Consider the following 19,998-nt stretch of genomic DNA (forward strand, 5'->3'; position numbering starts at 1 on the left):
ACCCCCAATGGCCATCCCCAGGCCCCCCAAAGGCCCCTCGAGCTCCCAAAGGACCAACGGGGTCCCAAAGGCCCTCCACCGGTCCCCAAATGTCCCCCAGGCCCCCAAAGGCCCGCCCTGTGCCCAAAGGCCCCCCCTGTGCTCCAAAGGCCCTCCCCCGGCCCCCAAAGGTCCCCCGGACCAGAGAAGTGCCGCCGGGAAAACACAAACCACCCTCAAAACAGAACCAAACACACACTCACCCACACCCTAACACACAATCTCTCACACACTCACTCACACACTCTCTAACACACTCACACACACACACACACACACATACAAACACACACATACACACACATGTACACACACATACACACACATACACACACACACACACACACACACACACACACACACACACAAACATATGTGAGTGTTGTCTGAAAAATCTGATGTGTTATATTTAATTTTATCTTTCTGACTTTTAATAAACGGAGTTATTAGTCTTTACTCGGTGTGTGGTTTTTGAAACCTATGATTTGGGATGTGTGGTATGCTATTTTTTTACTCTACTGAGCTGGATTTCTTATCCATTCAAGTGTGTCTGTTGACTGAAACATATGATTTGTTGTGGTTGCTTTGCTATTTTTGACTTTTCTGAGCTAGATTTTTTAGCCTTTCATAGGAGTGTCCTTTCAGAAAATTATGATTTGGGAGGTGTAGTTTGCATTTTGGACTTTTCAGAGCTAGGATTCTTAGTTACTCATAGGTGTTCGTTGTCTGAAACTTCGAGTTTGAGATGAGTAGTTGGCTATTTCAGACTTTTCTGAGCTAAGGTTTCTTAGTATTTCGTAGGTGAATGTTGTCTGAAACTTATGATTTGGGATATGTAAATTACTATTTCGGGCTTTTCTGAGTTAGATTTCTTAGTCTGTCATAGGCACGTGATGTCTGAAACCTATGATTTGGGCTATCTAATTTCCTTTTCAGACTTTTCATAACCGGATTTCTTAGTCTTTCGTAGGTGTGTGGTGTCTGAAACCTATGATTTGGGATGTGTGGGTTGCTATTTTTTGACTTTTTTGAGCAGGATCTCTTAGCCATTCGTAGGTATGTGTTGACTGAAACCTATGATTTGGGATGGTTAATTTGCTATTTTTGACTTTTCTGAGCTAGATTTCTTAGCCTTTCATAGGTGTGTCCTTTCAGAAAATTATGATTTGGGAGATATAGTTTGCTTTTTGGACTTTTCATAGCTAGGATTCTTAGTCACTCATAGGTGTTTGTTGTCTGAAACTTCGAGTTTGGGATGAGTAGTTGGCTATTTCAGACTTTTCTGAGCTAAGGTTTCTTAGTATTTCGTAGGTGAATGCTGTCTGAAACTTATGATTTGGGATATGTAAATTACTATTTCGGGCTTTTCTGAGTTGGATTTTTTAGTCTTTCATAGGTGTGTGATGTCTGAAACCTATGATTTGGGATGTGTAGTTTGCTATTTTCGACTTTTCTGAGCTAGGTTTCTTAGCCATTCATAGGTATGTGTTGTCAGAAAATTATGATTTGGGATGTGTTGTTTGCTATTTCAGGCTTTTCTGAGATAAGGTTTTCTAGTATTTCTTATGTGAATAATGTCTGAAAACGATGGTTTGGGAATGAGTAGTTTGCTATTTTCGACTTTTCTGAGCTAGGTTTCTTAGTCTTTCGTTGGTGTGTGTTGACTGAAACCTATGATTTGGGATACGTAGTTTGCTCTTTTTGTCTTTTCTGAGCTGGATTTATTTGCCTTTTCTAGGTGTGTGTTGACTGAAACCTATGATTGGGATGAGTGGTTTGCTATTTTTGTCTTTTCTGAGCTAGATTTCTTAGCCGTTCATAGGTGTGTGTTGTCTGAAACTTATGATTTTGGATGTGTAGTTTGCTATTTGAACTTTTCAGAGCTAAGATTCTTAGTCCGTCATAGGCGTTTGTTGTCTGAAACTTCTAGTTTCGGATGAGTAGTTTCGCTATTTCTGACTTTTCTGAGCTAAGGTTTCTTAGTCTTTCATGGGTGAATGATGTCTGAAACCTATGATTTGGGATATATAAATTACTATTTCGGGCTTTTCTGAGTGGGATTTCTTAGTCTTTCCTAGGTGTGTGTTGTCTGAAACCTATGATTTGGGATGGTTGGATTGCTACTTTTGACTTTTCTGAGCTGAATTTCTTAGCCTTTCATAGGTGTTTGTTGTCTGAAACCTATAGTTTGGGATGACTAGTTTGCTATTTTTGACTTTTCTGAGCTAGGTTTCTTAGCCGTTCTTAGATGAGTGTTGTCTGAAACCTAGGATTTGGGATATGTAAATTACTATTTCGGGCTTTTCTAAGCTAGATTTCTTAGTCTTTCATAGGTATGTGTTGTCTGAAACCTATGATTTTTGATGTTTGGGTTGGTTTTTTTTTACTTTTCCGAGCTTGATTTCTTAGCCGTTCATAGGTGAGTGCTGTCTGAAACTTGTGTTTTGAGATGGTTAATTTGCAATTTCCGGCCTTTATTAGAGAGGTTTCATAGACTTTCATTGGTGTGTATTGTCAGAAAATTACGATTTGGGATGTGTAGTTATCTATTTGAACTTTTCAGAGCTAGGATTCTTAGTCCATCATTGGTGTTTGTTGTCTGAAACCAATAGTTTGGGATGACTAGTTTGCTATTTCAGGCTTGTTCATTTTGAATTTCTGTCATTAAATGCAAGAGTTGGAAAATTAGGGTCTTAGTCCACCAGCTCAGTATTAGGGTCCCAGTCCACCAGCCTAAACGGTGGAAATTCACTAGCTCAGAATTGGGGTCTTAGTCCACCAGCCTGAATGGTGGAAATTCACTAGCTCACAATTGGGGTCTTAGTCCACCAGCCTGAATGGTTGAATTTCACTTGCTCAGAATTGGGGTCTTAGTCCACCATCCTGAATGGTGGAAATTCCCTAGCTCGGAATTGGAGTCTTTGTACAACCACTCTTAATGGTTGAAATTCACATTAGACGACACAAAAACTTACACACACACAACAACTAAAAAGCACACACAAACACACACACACACACACACAAACAAACACAAAAAAACACAACAAAAAATAAACACACACACAAAAAATAACACACACACAACGAAACAAACACAAACAAAAACACACAAACAAACACACACAAAAAAACACAAAAACTTAAACATGCACACGAAAATTTACCTTCACAAAAAAACTTACAGTAAAAAAAAACATGAAACACAAAAACACACACACACAAACACACAAAAACTCACACACACACACACACCAAAACAGACACACACACACAAACTAACACACACACACACGCACACAAAAACTTACACATGAAAACAAAAACTCACACACACATGTATAAAAACTTACACACACACACACACACACACTCACACACACACACACACACACACTAAAACTTACACACACACGCCAACACTTACACACACAAAAACTTACACACACACACACACACGAAAACACACACACACTCAAAAAAACAAAAACACAAACAAAAAAACACACACACACACACACACAAAAAAACAAACAAACACACACAAAAACACAAACACAAAAAAACACACACACAAACACACACACCAACAAACACACACACACACAAAAAATAACACACACACAAACACACAAGAAAACACAAACACGAACACACAAAACCAAAAACAAACACCCACTAAAACACACGCTAACTCAAACAACAAACAACAAACGCCCACACACACACACACACACACACACACACACACACACACACACACACACACACACACACACACACACACACACACACACATACACATATACATACACATATAGACATACAAACACATACAGATACACAAACATAGACACACACACACACACAAAAACAGACAAACACACACACACACACACACACACACACACACACACCCACACACACACACACAGCCACACACACACATACACACACACACACACACACAATAATAGCACAAAATGAATATTAGCACTAAGCTTAATAGAATTAGAAAGCATTCCTTGATCTTTCAAGAATATCGGCTCACTGAGAATAAAATAATTTAAATCTGTAATATCTATCCTTTCCATTTCATTTTAAAAGAGCAGAATAGAGGCTAGTTATCAGAAAAGGAATCCAATAAAGCCTACCAAGCAATAAATCCCTTTAGATTTGGAATGAAAATTTCCAATAATTTGATTTATGGCACGAGACAGCTATTGTGACTTAATCGCGATACATCGTCATTTCAAAGCCAAAAGGATTTACCTTTATTCTGCATAATAAAGATCTTCGGGTACTAGCTTATTTTGGCCTTTGTTGATTCCCCAAATGCCGGGATGTAGTTTCCAACAGGTTTTCCATGGCATATACGCTTCTTCTACTATAAATGTTCATATTTAGTTATTGCTGGAGATTAAGAATCACCATCATTTTGGAAACTTATCCTTCTTTGTTCATCATCTTTACTTAGATTTAATGCTAACGATGTTAATGACGATGAAAATCCAAAAAAGGCCTGAATCACCTCCAAAATGGCGTTAGGTTGAAATTAAAAGGGCACCATTGGAATCAGAATGGTCAACAACCTTGTATAGGAAAATTAAAGTTCCTCACCTTCAACAACCAGGAAAATCACTTTATTGCATCGATTTCCCTAATATGTTCCCTTTTTTTCCTTTTTTTCCAGGGCTGGTGGATTATCAGAACATCATAGAGAGATTCTTAACGGTCATTTAAAAGTTATTCCTCATATATACCTGATTCTTATGGATGAAGCAATAATTTTTGTTCCTTTTAAGTTTCAACTTCGTTCTTCACTTCCCTTAGAAAAAATTTGTTTTTTTTAAATTATATTTTAAATAGACCGCAAGAGTCTTTAAACTTAGAAATACCTTAATTTTAATTTTTCATGTTTATTGCTGAGGACCTATTAAACTTTATTTGACTAATTCCCGTGCCACATCATAGTCACATCTATCAATAAAGAAAGCCAAATATCATGAATGACAAGAAAATTTTCTAGATTTTAGCGTCCCACTTGTATTGAAAAAGCAAAAAATTTAAATTGAAAGAACTTAGTTTAAAGAATTTGCACCACCAATAATTTGTGCCCAACTGTTCTCTACTAATACTAAGTCCTTTTGATTTTTGTCAGATTCCTCTCCCAGATAGAAAACCGCAGTTCTAAGTTTCTATCTGTTCTAGTTTTAAAAATTATATTTTAAACCTTGACTCTGATTGGTCAGTCAAGAAATTTATGTTTGAAAGTTGAACAATGTTCAACTCGAGAAATTACGAACCACGAACTTAATTGGCTCTGTATTCCTGTGTAATTTTGATTTTATTGGCAAGTGTAGCTATAATGTGGCACAGGCTTAAGTCTCTTAAATCACAGAAACTCCAGTTTCTCAGACCAGTATCCCTAAAGTATTTTTGACTCACTCAAGAGTGTCTGCTTTAAATATGCATTACTGTCTTAGTAGTTTAGTAAAATCTGCATGTCATGCGCGTAAACAGGAATATATATTGAAGGACCAGTACTTCCGGCTCGGTAGCGTTATAAAAAAAGACACACACAAAACATTTAAATATATAAGAAACCTTGGAAATATTCGGTAGCTTTTAAAACCTTAAGATTTCAGGTGACGAAAGGGTATGGTCATGAAGATCACCCCTCCCCTTTTATTTGCTAGTTTTTAGCTATTAATGTTCTCTTATTGCATAAAGTCAATTAACTTGTCTTGTTAGGAAACAGAAAAACCGTCACCTCTAGTCTCATTTTGAAAGAGAGCACTATGATAGAGTAGATAAATTGGATTTCAAATTAAAGTTTTCATAATATAGTTGACTTTTTTAATTTTTCCTTAATTTCAAGTCTTCTACACGAGTAGGCAATTATCAAATGCATTCTCAAAATATTCTAATTAGCAACTAGCAAAGTTTTTAATTTGCAACTCAACGAATAATGTTAATAGCTGAATCAGAAAAGGGAGTAAGGTTTTTATGCATATATACTACAATAAATATGTCCTTGAAGAGAAAGCGTCTTCTGAGGTGACTCTTAGGCACAATATAAAGTGCACAGAGTGACAAACAGCAGGTCAAGTCATGATTAATAGTATTAAATATGGAAGAAAATTAACCCAACATCACAGCCCGTACTCGAGGATATTCCATTAAAAAAGTCTAAGCAAACACTAAAATATCAAAACGTTAAACTAAAAACAATTGAATAACCCTTTGTTTTCAATTTGATCGTTAAGAAAATTCTTCAAGAACAACTGCTCAGCCACACGCTCTGTTGATTCAAAATAAGAAATATATTTAAAGCGCTATAACACCTTAGATTAAATAGCAGAGAGTTGAGGATAGTGCAGCCCCCATCATATACAGAATATTGTGTTTTAGACAGTAATTTGTGTCTCATTTTAATAAGTAACTGACAAGGACAAGTGATTATTTAAATTATATTCTGTCTCATTTAATTCTTGTTATTTGACATAATAAATTTGTATTGTATCGTATCGTAATATTTTCTGTTCGTTTTAAGCTTTAATATCGCTCTTTATTGTCATTGAAACATTATCACTTTACATAGTACATTGGCTTTAGGCTGGTTTTCTTTTGTGTTTGGGAGCCATCTGAAGGGATGCTCTTCTTCAAGGACTTACTTATTGTGGCATCAATGAATAAAGCAATTCTTTAATTTTTCGTTCAGAATTTAATAATATCATTTTCATCAAGATCGCTTGTGCTGTTAGACATGTTTCCTCCTTTTTTAGAAATCAAGTAAACGTTTTCTGGATCATAGAACTTTATGTTTATCTTAAAACTCAAGGAATTTCATTTATTTGAAATTATCATAAAAATCAGGATCGTTTGATGCATATACCGTTACTAAAACCCCTTTTTTTTTTAGCTTTGGTTATTATTTGACCAGGTCACTCCTTACTAATACTTTGTTAATACGAACTATTTGATACCACAAGCCTCTAACTGTTTTGGTTGTTGGATCATAGGGGTTTTAGAATTTGTATCTATTAAATGTTATTACCAATAGTCTATGGCTTTCTTGCTTAAAATATACACTTGGTAACCTGAAACGATGCTAACTTTTATAATGGTGATCAGCTTCTTTGATAGTAGGCTACTGCACAATCTATGTTTAGTCATGAATTAATGAAATTAAAAAAGTAAGTTTTCCAATCTAAGTTAAGAACTAAATAAAAATATAAAATGAACATATTATATCCTGTATGTGAAACAGGACTGCCATTCCCTCAATTCCCCATTATTTACACTAAACTTAAGCAGTAATTAACTGAAAGTATTTTAGAGAGTAAAAAATTATAGGCTTGTGTTTGTAAGTGTTTCATTTACTGACCACCTTTCTAAAGGCTTAAACTACACATTTTATTGTTTAAAACAAATTTGAGCCCATGAACCACCCAGAGTTGACAGGAGACATTGTGAAAAAATAAATGAAATATTTATCAAATTTATTTTCTATCTGAGCATTCGTTCTTGAGCATTTTTATTTATTTTTTTTTAAGATTAAGGGTTTTATGAAAAGAAATATATATTAACAACAAACCCAAAGACTATAAACTTTTATGGCTAGACATCACTTCTTACAAAATCCTATATGCACAAAACCCTACATCCTTGCCCTTCCCTCCCCCTGCAAAAAAATGATAAAAGAAATGGATAAAAATAAGATAACTAAATATTTAATAGATATTACGACCTATCTGGATTTTGAAGACACAAAAAAGAAAATCATTCATCTAGTCTATCTCCTCGTCAGCCTCCTAAGAAAATATATATCACAAGAGAGATATCACAAATATCACAATGTATCACAATCACTGACGAGAAAATTTGCCCAGCAGGGATTAAAATTCATATGTAGAGAAACAGTGTCCTTTCAGTTCAATACAAAATTCATGTAGCACATCGAGTGCCAACTTGTCTGACCTGAGGGCCAACATGTCTTATAGAAAAAAGGGATTCACTTTGCAATAACTTGTGGTGGCCAAACTAGCGGCAATATTGTAGAAGGGTAATAATGGAAATTAACGCCACGTTTAGACATTTCACTAAAAGACTCATGTACTAAGGCGCGTATATACTTAAACATAAAAACAGCATTATAAAAGCAGAAAAGAACAGCAATTGGTAATCTCTTCACTTCACCATATGTATGTCGGGCAGAAATATCACATTCATTTCCAGATAAAGCACGTATGCCATTATTTTGTAGACTTCTAAGGGGACTAAAATGAGTTAAAAACGTACTTGACCACAGAAGACAACAATATAGGAGATATGGGCGAACAAAAGAAAAAAAAAGCAATATCATGATATCTTTTGGGAAAAAGTGCTTTACCTTCCTCATCATCCCAATATTTCTTGCACCCTTGCTGCTAACACCTGAAATGTGTTCCTTGAAGCTAATACACGCATCATAATGACTCCTAGATACTTATTCGAGACTTCTTGAGACAATATATTTTCACTAAACTATATTTTATCATTTGGTGAAAACCATTGTCCTTTTGTGGAAAAGTGGGAGGTTCAAGGGGTGTTACTGCCTCATGACACATATAATAATTTTCGTTCGTTTTGAGAAATAATGTTACTCTTTAAATGGATTTGAATTTCTTACGTTTGATATACTTAAGAAGTTAATTTGCTCAAAAATTCCAAAGAATCAATTTATTTCTGGGCTTGCACTAAGCCTCCATTTAACTGGAGGTTCTTGAGACATATTGCTGTCTGATTTGGACTATCAGTCATAAAAATAATTCATTTTTGTTTTACTTTGGGGTGAAGAAAGGGAATGCTTCACCTAGAGCTTCAAAAGAGGGCCTTTTATCAGACAGATTGAATATTCTAGCGTGACTTAATTTTATCTAACATGGCCTTCTATTTTATCTTTAAATTTGTCCACGCGGTCTCTGTTTTATAAGAACCATTTTTAAAATTATCACTCTTATCCTTAAACCAGCAACTATTACGTTGGCCGTGGATCTGATGCAGTGGGCACCTGTGGCGTAGAAGAGGTTTTAAATTACCCTATGATCAATTTTGGTCCCTAAAACTCTATAACTTTTAATTTCCGATCAAGTGGGAACTATTTTCAGTAGTATCCCCTCACAGCTTATGACGACACCCATAGTAGATCCCATAGGATCTCCATGACGCCCAATTACGTCACGACAAGCACTTTTATTCCACTGTATTTCCACGACACAGATAGGGAATTCCCATGGGATTTCCACGACGTCCTATTACGTCGCTTCAAGCCCTCCCTTTTCCCATTGGATTTCCACGACACAGATATGGAATTAACATATGATTTCCACGACGTCCTATTACGTCACGAAACCCCTGGGAAGATTCTCCGGATTCCAGGTGTTCCAATATTTCCCCCTAGCAACTGCCAGTTGTCACGATTTATAGCCATTTGTGGCACATCTTTTTTTTTTTTTTTGTATTACCCTCCCTCTATAAACAGAAGCCTCAAATACGAGTATAGATGTCTATTGAATTTCTAGAAGATGCCGCGTAACTTCCTCTATAAATAGAAGCGACAATTTGTAGCAGTTTTTCGCACATCTATTATTTTTCTTGTACATTCCTCCCTCTATAAATAGCAGCCACAATTCATAGCCATTTTTGGCATGTATATTGTATTCTGGAAGACACCCAGGATTCCTGTGACCAAGTATAATATGGATGACGCCATCGTATGTGACAAACTAGACTTCAAAAACCTGCGGGGAATCCCAGCTTGTAACTTAACACGGCACAAACGTGGGTGCTGCGTAATGTAAACACATCTTACGTCATGACGGTGCATACCTTACGTAATGAAGGCACACACCTTACGTAACGATGGCGCACATTTTATGCAATGACAACGCACATATCACTGTCACATAATACTTTTTTAACATTTTATTTGTCGTTGCAACTTTCTAGGCATTTTTTCGTTCTTTTAACTTAATGACGACACACACTTTATGTAAGATCAGCACGCAAGTTGCGTAATGACAGTTCATATGTTGCATACTGACAGTGCGCCCACCCCTGTCACATAATAATTTTATGAGATTTAAGTTTTCGCCGAAACGTTCAACACGTTTTTATTCTTTTTTTTATTTAATTCTTTATCCTCGCTGTGACGCGGAAGGACAATTTCCTTCCAATAGAATAGCACTTCAAGCGAAAGGACTAAACTACTATCCCCAGTATACTGTCCTGGTCAATATATTCTAAAAATACCCTATTGTGTGTGAGAGAAATTCCGATCTTTCAAGCATGCTAGAGCGGCATGTTCACTGCGATAATTGGCATGCAAACAGTCTATATCTATTTCTGGAAACTATTGTTTCCAATACTTTCTTAAAGAAAGATACTAGATAATATTCTGGATTGCTCTTAATGTATTTTTGGCAATAAAAGACCAAAAGGATGCTTAAGTTGTGGAAACATCTAAGTATTAGAAACTTGTCCTAAACAATAAATCTTAAAAGCACAGACTGTGTAAATAAAATTTTCATTAATTAAAACAAATTTACAACAATATTAAAACAATTAAAAAGCAGTTAAAAACATGTAAAAAAAAACCGTACAAAAACATAAAAAAGGAAAAAAACATGTGTGAATAGAAGAAAGGTATGGGTCCTAGCCACCAATTCCAGGGAGGAAGGGCTGTTTGTAGAGTTAAATGTTTAAGCTCTATTTAATATTTTGAGGGCTAATAATAAAAATATCTCGTTCTTTTAGCTAAACTTATGAATATTTCACACCATTGTGACAATATATGACTACCCCCCACCCAACCCCCCTAGCAATCATTTCCAGTACCATTTAGACAACTGGTATGCTAGCACTTGAAGATTTTAAACAATTATTTACATATTTTAACATTTGTTTAATATTTTAATATTTTATATTGCTTATGGGACCAAGGTTTTGAGAGTTCTAGGATACTATTTTAATATATTTCTTCATATTTTTCAATATTTTCCTTGGGTTTAATTGATCCAAGATTTACAATATCACAAAGATCCAGGTGCAATTTTGACTAAGGGTATGCTAGCTCTTTAGGATCTTAAGCAATTATTTGCCATATTTTAACATTTCTTTCATATATTTAACAGTTTTTGGGCTTATGAGACCAGGGTTTTGAGAGTTTTATGATATTATTTCACACAATTTTTTTACATTTTTATTGACATTGCAACACCTTTTTTAACACATATCTAGGGTTAAGTTTGACTAAGCATATGCTAGCACTTGAGGATTTGCAACAATTATTTACCACATTTTAACATGTGTTTCTTATTTTGTATATTTTCTAGGGCTTATGGGACCAAGGTTTTGTAAGTTTTAAAATATTATCTTCCTATTTTTCAGTATTTTTCTCGGGTTTAATAGATCCAGGGCTTACAAAATTCAACCTGGAGGCCAGAGTGGTACTGCAATACCGATTTTCACACATATATGAGAGCCATTTTGACTGAGAATCTGCTAGCATTTAAGGATTTTAAGCAATTATTTTCGATTATGCTTTCAATCTATTGATTCAAGTGTTTTTTTGCAAGCCTAGCCTTTCATAACAACCTCCAAAATACTCCACACCACCATGGCATTACAAACCCACCATCCACATGGCACACCCCTTCATCACTTCCTAAGACATTTTCAACCTTTTCACTCTGAATATAAGGTTGTAAATCTAAATTAAACACTTTCTTTACTTGAACAGCGGAACTCGGTATTTCATTGCTAGAACTTGACACTCTAAGAAATTCACGCTACAATGCCTCACTATTACTTCTCTGTGGCACCCCTTCATCATTCCTAAGAAATTTTCAGACATTATGTGTTAAAAATTCGACTTCAATCAATTGATTCAAGTTTTTGACGAGACAAGCCTATCGTAATAACCTCCAAAACACCCCTAAACCCTCAGAGGTTTAGACAACTGTCCCTCCGTCATCCACGGGGCACACATCTTCATCACTCCCTAGGAGATTTTCATCCCTTTCCCTCCGAAAATAAGCTTGTGAGTCTAAATTAGACTGAACAGCAGAAACTTGACATTTGAACATTTAAACAGCAGAATCTTGACATTTCAGTGCTAGAAAGATTCTCCAAGGCAATTCACGCCGCCAAGAATTTCAAAACACATCTTGAACGAGCCTACTCCTTATTTCCTTCGGTCTTATAAAAATTGGTAGAATGATGACACCCGTTATCATCAGTTATGCATTTTTCTAACGCTTGAATACCCCCAAGGATATATTTTCTATCATTATTATTTTCAAACAGTGTCCAACCTGTGCCAAACTATTACTGGTCCTCTTCCACTCTCGGACACTCCCGTTTTCACCCCAATGACATTTTCAAGATATATTCCTGCTAAAAATCACATATTAAATCCATAAGTTCATGTTTTGGCAACACAACAAACCCACAGTAATACATCATCTCAATTCCCATCCTTTGCCACACTATTACTGGCCCCCTGGAGCCTTCTGACACCCCCATCATCATTTCCAAAATATTTTGATATATTTTCTTGTTCAAAATCATACATTAAATCCAATGGTTTGTGTTTTCACAACCATAGCCTCCGTAATATACCATGTCTATTCAAGCTGTTGTGTACTGTGAGCAAAATGTGATATATTTAAAATACCAAAATAAAGTTCCTTCCTTCTAAAGATAATTCCGACTTATTATAATTAAAGCTAAATCTAGTTTCAAAACTGAAAAGTCCTTAATCAGCAAAGAGAAAAAGGGCAGTCACTTTCGCAGGAAGTTTAAACGATAAGAACCGTGTGAACGTCTAAATCATCAAAAATATTTAAGACGTTTTATTGGACGAAGGGTTCGTATCCTTGGGCCACTTGAGCCAATTGCGAGCCAGTCCTTACAGCGCAGGACGAAAGAACTGCGTTTGATAGTGGGGTAAAATTGCTTTTTGAAAGGATTCGTAATTCAGAATCAGGACCACTTAGATAGAATTATTTCGGCGTACGATCTTCGCAATTCTTTGGTTGTTGTATCTCAGTCACCGTTATTGTCATTTGAAGTGACTCATTGCTGTTCACCTAAATATGTAAGTCTCAATAAATCCATTGCTTTTTACCTGTGTTTATTTCATTTTATATGTCCGTATCTAGCCTAGTGATAGCTAATTAGTTAGTATGTCTCCAAAGGCACGTTCCCAGGGAATCTGATCTTCAGATCGCTCGAAGAAAAGAGGTCATATTTATATGGCTACACATTTTATTTTCTCTCAATAATTGAGGGTGGCGCGGTTATAAATTTACTTCACTCCCCATTGTTGTGGGGCAGGGCTCGATAGCACAATCCTTGGCGCTATAAGCGGCGCTATCGGAGAACTTATAAGGTCTAAGTTCACAGTTTTAAAGTACGATATTAGATTTGACGAGGTCAATCTTTGTTACCGCAATCAAGCCCAGGGCTTTACTTTACAGCCACATTATATAAGCACACAAATAATTTTCATCGCTAAAATTGTGCAACACTATTAGTGCACTGTTACAACCCTATGATACACATTATCATTCCTAAGACCATTCCATAGGTTCATGGTTTTACAACACAACCAACCCACCGTAATACAAAATCTCAGTTCTCATCCTTTGCCAGACTATTACTGGCCCCCTGGAGCTCTCTAACACCCCCATCCTCATTTCCAAAATATTTTTGATATATTATGTTTTTTAAAATCACACATTAAATCCAACGGTTCATGTTTTCGCAACCATAGCCTCCGTAATATACCATGTCAATTCAAGCTGTCGTGCCAAACTATTAGTGCGCTGTTACAACTCTATGATACATATTATCATTCCTAAGACATTCTCCAGATATTATAATGTAAAAAATCATGAAATAAATCCATTGATTTTTGTTTTTCACAACCCAACCGTCAATGATACACCATGTCGATTCAAACCACCGTACCACACTATTACAGTTTTTTCGTATATGTAACAATTTTTTTTCCTAAGACAAAAAGATGTTTTATTCAATACTAACATTTTTTTAAATAGTAGCAAGTTTTCTGTCAAAGGTAACAAATTCTCGCTTAGAAGTAACAATTTTCTGCTAATGGTAACAAGTTTTTTTTCTTAGAAGTGGCAAGTTTTATTTGACACTAATAAATTTTTCCTTAAAAGTAACAAGTTTTACTCAATACTATCAAAATCTTTTATAGAAGTAATATGTTCTTTTAAATAATAACAAAATTTTTCTTGGATATAATAGGTTTTTTGTGAATACTAACAGATTTTTTCCTTGGAAGTAAAAAGTTTTTTCTTGATAATAGCAAAAGTTTTTCTTGATACTAACAAATTGCTCGTAGGAGTAACAGGTTCTTCTTAATAGTAACATTTTGTCTAATAGTAGTAAGTTTTATGTCAAAGAAAAATAAAATATCTCCTTGAAGTAACAATTTTCTGTTAATGGTCTCAAGTTTTTTATTCTTAGAAGTAGCAATTTTTTTCTTGACACTAACAAATTTTTCTTAGAACGAACAAGTTTTTCTTAATACTAACAAAAGTTTTAATCAATACTAACAAAATCTTTCTTAGAAGTAGCAAGTTCTTTTGAATAGCAACAAAATTTTTCTTGGATGTATAAGATATTTCTGAATAGTAACAAATTTTTTCGAATAGCAGTCATTTTTCCAGTAAAGGCAACTTTTGCTCTTTACGGTATATTTCGTCAAAGTGGAAATTTCTGTCATCTTTGGAAAAAATTCAGAATCCGAGCATAACTTTTCTATTTTCTACCAAAAATTCCGAAGTGAAGGGAGACTTCTTTTTCTTCATTGAGTTAATTCAGAAGATAACTTGAGTTCATTTCTCTTCGTTGAGAAAATTCTGAACTAAAATATAACCTTTCCTTTCTTTAAGAAAACTCAGAACTGAAGCGTGACTTTTTTCCCTTCTTTGGAAAATATTCAGAGTCGAAGTTCAATATTTTTGTCTTCTTTGGAAACAATTCACAATTGAGTAATAAAAATTCAGAAGAGAACTCTTACTTTTCTTCACTTTTGTTTAGAAAACTCAGAAATAAAGTGAAACGTTCTCTCTTCTTTGGAAAAAATTGAGAATCGAGTTATAGCATTTACTATCTTTTAGTTAAAATTCAGAAGTTAAGTGAGACTTATTTGTCTTCATCGAGAAAACTCAGAAATGAACTGAAACTATTTCAATTCTCTTGGAAAAATTTGGAATCGAATAAAAGCTTTTTTTCTCTTCTTTGAGAAAATTGAGAAGAAAATTTGAATTTTTTTCTCTTAGATCACAAAATTCTGAACTTAAGTGGAACTTCTTCTTCTTTAGGAAAACTCAGAACTGAACTTTAGTTTTTTCTCTTCTTTGGAAATATTAAGAGTCAGACTTCTAATTTTTCTCTTCTATGAAAAATTTAGAAGAGAAGTTGAACTTTTTTCTTCTTTGAAAAATCCAGGACTGAAGTTTAACTTTAGTTAACTACATTAAGTTAATAACGCTTAGGTTAGGCTCATTTAACTTAGGTTAGCACGAGTGGTCATGCTAACCTAAGTTAAATGAGGCTAAATTAAACATAGTTAAAATTTAAAGTTCAATTCTGAACTTTTCCAAAGAAGAGAGAAAACAATTACAGTCCAGCTCTGAGTTTTTCTAAAGAAGAAGAAAAAGTTCCACCTTAGTACGGAATTTTCATAACGAAGAGAAAAAGTTCAAGTTCTCATCTGAATTCTCTCAAGAAGAAGAAAAAAGGTTATATTTTAATTCCGAATTATTTCCAGAGAATAAAAATAGCTTCAGTTCAATTCTGAATTTTCTCAATAGAGGGAAAGAAGTCTCATTTCATTTCTGAATTTTCGCTAGAAGATAGAAAAAGCCATACCTCGATTCTGAATTTGTTCCAAAGAAGAGACAACGTTTACTTTAATTCTGAGTTTTCTCAACAAAGTGAAGAAAAGTTCAAGTTTTCTTCTGAATTTTTCCATGGAAGAGAAAAATGTTAATGCTCAATTGTGAAGCTTTTCCAAAGAAGACAAAAATGTTGAACTTCGACTCTGAATTTTTTCCAAAGAAAGGAAAAAAATTAAACTTCAGTTCTGAGTTCTCTTATGGAAAGATACAGTTATACTTTAGTTCAGAATTTTCTCAACAAGATAGAAAAAGAGAAAAATTCTCTATCGTAGAAGAGAAAAATTAAAACTTCGTTTCTGAACTTTTCCAAAGAAGAGAAAAAGATTACAGTTCAGTTCAGAGTTTTCCTAAGGAAGACAATGTTTCATGTAAGTTCGGAATTCACTCAACGAAGAGAAAAAAGTTCAGGTTTTCTTCTGAATTTTCTCAAGGAAGAGAAAAAAAAGTTACATTTCGATTCCAAATTTCTTCCAGAGAATAAAAATAATTCCGGTTCAATTATGAATTTTCTCAATGAAGGGAAAGAAGTCTCACTTCATTTTTGAATTTTTTCTAGAAGATGGAAAAAGTTATACCTCGATTCTGAATTTTTTCCAAAGAAGAGACAACGTTCCACTTTAATTCTGAGTTTTCTCAACAAAGTGAAGAAAAGTTCAAGTTTTTTTCTGAATTTTTCCATGGAAGAGAAAAATGTTAATGCTCAATTGTGAATCTTTTCCAAAGAAGAGAAAAATATTGAACTTCGACTCTGAATTTCCTCCAAAGAAAGAAAACAAGTCACACTTCAGTTCTGAGTTTTCCTAAGGAAAGAAACAGTTATACTTTAGTTCAGAATTTTCTCGGTGAAGAGAAAAAACACTCAAGTTCTCTTCTGAATTTTTCTCAATGAAGAGAAAGAATTCTGAAATTAAGTGGAACTTCTTCTTCTTTAGGAAAACTTGGAACTGAACTGTAGTTTCTTTTTCGTCTTTGGAAAATTCAGAATCGAACTTTTAATTTTTCTCTTCTTTGATAAATTTAGAAGAGAACTTGAAATTTGTTCTTCTTTGAAAAATTCCAATCTTAAGTGTAGCTTTAGTTAGCTACATTTAACTACATTTAAGTTAGGTTCATTTAACTTAGGTTAGCATGAGCGGTCATACTAACCTAAGCTAAATGAACCTATATTAAACGTGGTTAACTTAGTTAAGTTAACTGGAGTTACACTTCAGTTTTGAATTTTTCAAAGAAGAAAAATGGAGGGTGGAGGGGGGCAGTCGTATATTGTTACAATGGTGTAAATTCATTAGTTTAGCTCAAAGAAACGAGAAATTTTCATTAAAAACCCTCAAATTAATAATTAAAGCCTATACATTTAGCTTTTTCTTCTATTCACACATGTTTTTTTTCCACATGAAATGTTTTTTCATGTTTGATTTTTGCGCTTGGCGTGCTTTTTAACTGCTTTTTCATTGTTTTAATATTGTTGTAAATTTGCTTTAATTAATGAAAATTGTATTTACACAGTCTGTGTTTTTAAGATTTATTGTTTAGAACAAGTCTCTAATGCTTAGGTGTTTACACAAGTTAAGCATCCCTTACGTCTTTTATCGCTGAAAATATACCAAAAGCGATCCAGAATATTATTTAGTATCGTTTTCTAAGAAAGTATCGGAAACAATAATTTTCGGAAATAGATATTCACCGTTTGTGTGCCAATTATCGCAGTAAAGATGCCTTTCTAGCTTGTTTGGAAGATGGAAATGTGTCTCGCACATAATAGCTTATTTCTAGAATATATTGAACAGGACAATATACTGAGGTTATTTGTTTAGTCCTGTCACTTGAGGCACTATTTTATTAGAAGGAAATTGACCTTTCGAATAACAGCGAGGACAAAGAACTAAAGAAAAATTAAAGAATAAAAAAGAATAAAAAAAAGCGTGTTGAACGTTTCGGCGAAAATTAAAATCTCAAAAAAACATTATGTGACAGTGATGTCATTATACAACGTTTATGCTGACCTTACATAAAGTTTGCACCGTCATTAAGTTAAAAACAAAGAAAAAGTGCCTTGAATATTTCGACATAAAAGAAATGTCAAAAAAGTAATATGTGACAGTGATATGTGCAATGCCATTACATAAGATTTGTGCTGTCGTTGCATTAGGTTTGTGTCGTCATTACGTAAGGTATGCGCCGCCATTATGTAAGATATTTATTGTCATTACGCACCACCCATATGTGTGCCGTGTTCCATTACAATCGAGGATTCCCCACGGGTTCCGGAAGTCTAGTTTGTCAAACACGATGCCGTCATCCATATTACAAATGGTCACGGGACTCCTGGGTGTCTTTCAGAAAATAATAGATATGCAAAAAATGGCTACGATTTGTGGCTTTTAGTTATAGAGGGAGGAACTGGACATCTTCCCGAAATTCAATAGACGTCTAGACTTTTATATGGGGCTTCTTTTTATAGAGGGAGGAATGTACAAGAAAAACAATAGATTTTCCAAGAATAGCTAAGAATTGCGGCTTCTATTTATAGAGGGAGAAACTGGGTATCTTCCAGAAATATTTAGAAATCTAGACTCGTATATGTCTTGACTCATATATTGGGATTCTATTTGTAGAGGGAGGATAATACAAGAAAACAATAGATTGGACAAATATGGCTATGAATCATGACAAATGGCGGTGACAAATCGTGACAAATGGCGGAAATATTGGAACACCTGGAATCCAAGGATTCTTGCCAGGGATGTAGTGACGTAATAGGGCTTCGCGGAAATCCAATGGGAATTCCCTGTTTGTGTCGTGGAAATCCAATGGGAAAAGGTAGTGCTTGTCGTGAAGTCATAGGGCGTGGTTGAAATCCTATGAGGATCTGCTGTGGGCGTCATAAAAAGCAGTGAGGGGATACTACTTGTCTCAAATTTTTACAAACACCCCTTATTAAGACCCTTTGAGGGGAGAATGGGCACGGGAAACATTAAGGTTTTAATGATTCCATACTTTTGTATGGACTATTTTGTCGACAGTGGCTATGTATAATCCTGAGGTTTGGGTGCTCCAAAAAATGGAAGAGCATTTTCTAGATGTTTTCAAGAGAAATTACCAACGTTTTTTTGGGTACCCCACTGTCAGACCGTATGTCCAACAATAAGCTTTACGAAAAATGTGGTTTAATCCTGCTTTCTAGGGCTAATATGAGAAAAACATTGAGATGGATAGGACACGCTCTGCGGATGAAGGAGGACAGATTTCCAAACATTTTCCTTGTCGGCCAATTGTCTAGGGCCCAACAAAAAGTATATCGTCCTCAAATTGGATGGGAGGATGTCGTAGGGAAAGATTTAAGAGAAATGGGTACTTTGTGGGTGGATGTAAAGAAGGAAATTTTGAAAAGATTTGGATGGAGGAGGGGCATGTGTAGCTGTGTAGCACTCAGACGGATTGGTGCTGCAGTGAGTTCTTAATAATAGCATTGTTAGTAAGGACCATGTGAACTAGTCAATATGAAAAGTTTTAAAACCACGAAAAAAGGGAAAATTTACAGTGAGGAGAAACAAGACAGAATTATAAAAAATTTTGCCAAGATCTCTACTCAGCCATCCCAATTGGCCAAAGAATAAAAAAAAAGAAAGATAGAATTAAACAAAACGATCCATAAAGACAAATTAAAAATTGAGTCATCTTTATAAGTGAAGAGCAAAGAGGTAACTGAACAAATAAAATTGATAAGCATCATGAAACTAGGCTCATTTCCTTTTAAAGATTTGTCAACTGCATATGTGTTGTATTAGTATGGAAAATTCAGCTATGCTTTCCAGGGTCTATTATTCCAAATAATACATCATATTCAACATAATTTTCTGTAAAAGGATGTTTACTCATCTATTGCCCAAAGACACTGTTTACTTTTCTTTGTTTGACTCTTTCTTAATATTGCAACAGCAAAAATTGCTTTGGAAACAAACAGAAGATACTTTCA

General features: G+C 34.7%; 1 protein-coding gene across 1 annotated transcript in view; it reads right to left on the reverse strand.

Annotated features, from left to right (window-relative positions):
- Positions 1 to 19,998, reverse strand: part of LOC148945452 (innexin unc-9-like) — a 329,914-nt gene that overhangs the window by 108,621 nt on the left and 201,295 nt on the right. The gene's annotated exons all lie outside the window — the stretch shown is intronic.

This window comes from Artemia sp. Qi Xiang Cuo, chromosome 13 (assembly GCF_049724085.1).
Source record: "Artemia sp. Qi Xiang Cuo chromosome 13, ASM4972408v1, whole genome shotgun sequence".
NCBI classification, from domain to species: Eukaryota; Metazoa; Arthropoda; class Branchiopoda; order Anostraca; family Artemiidae; genus Artemia; species Artemia sp. Qi Xiang Cuo.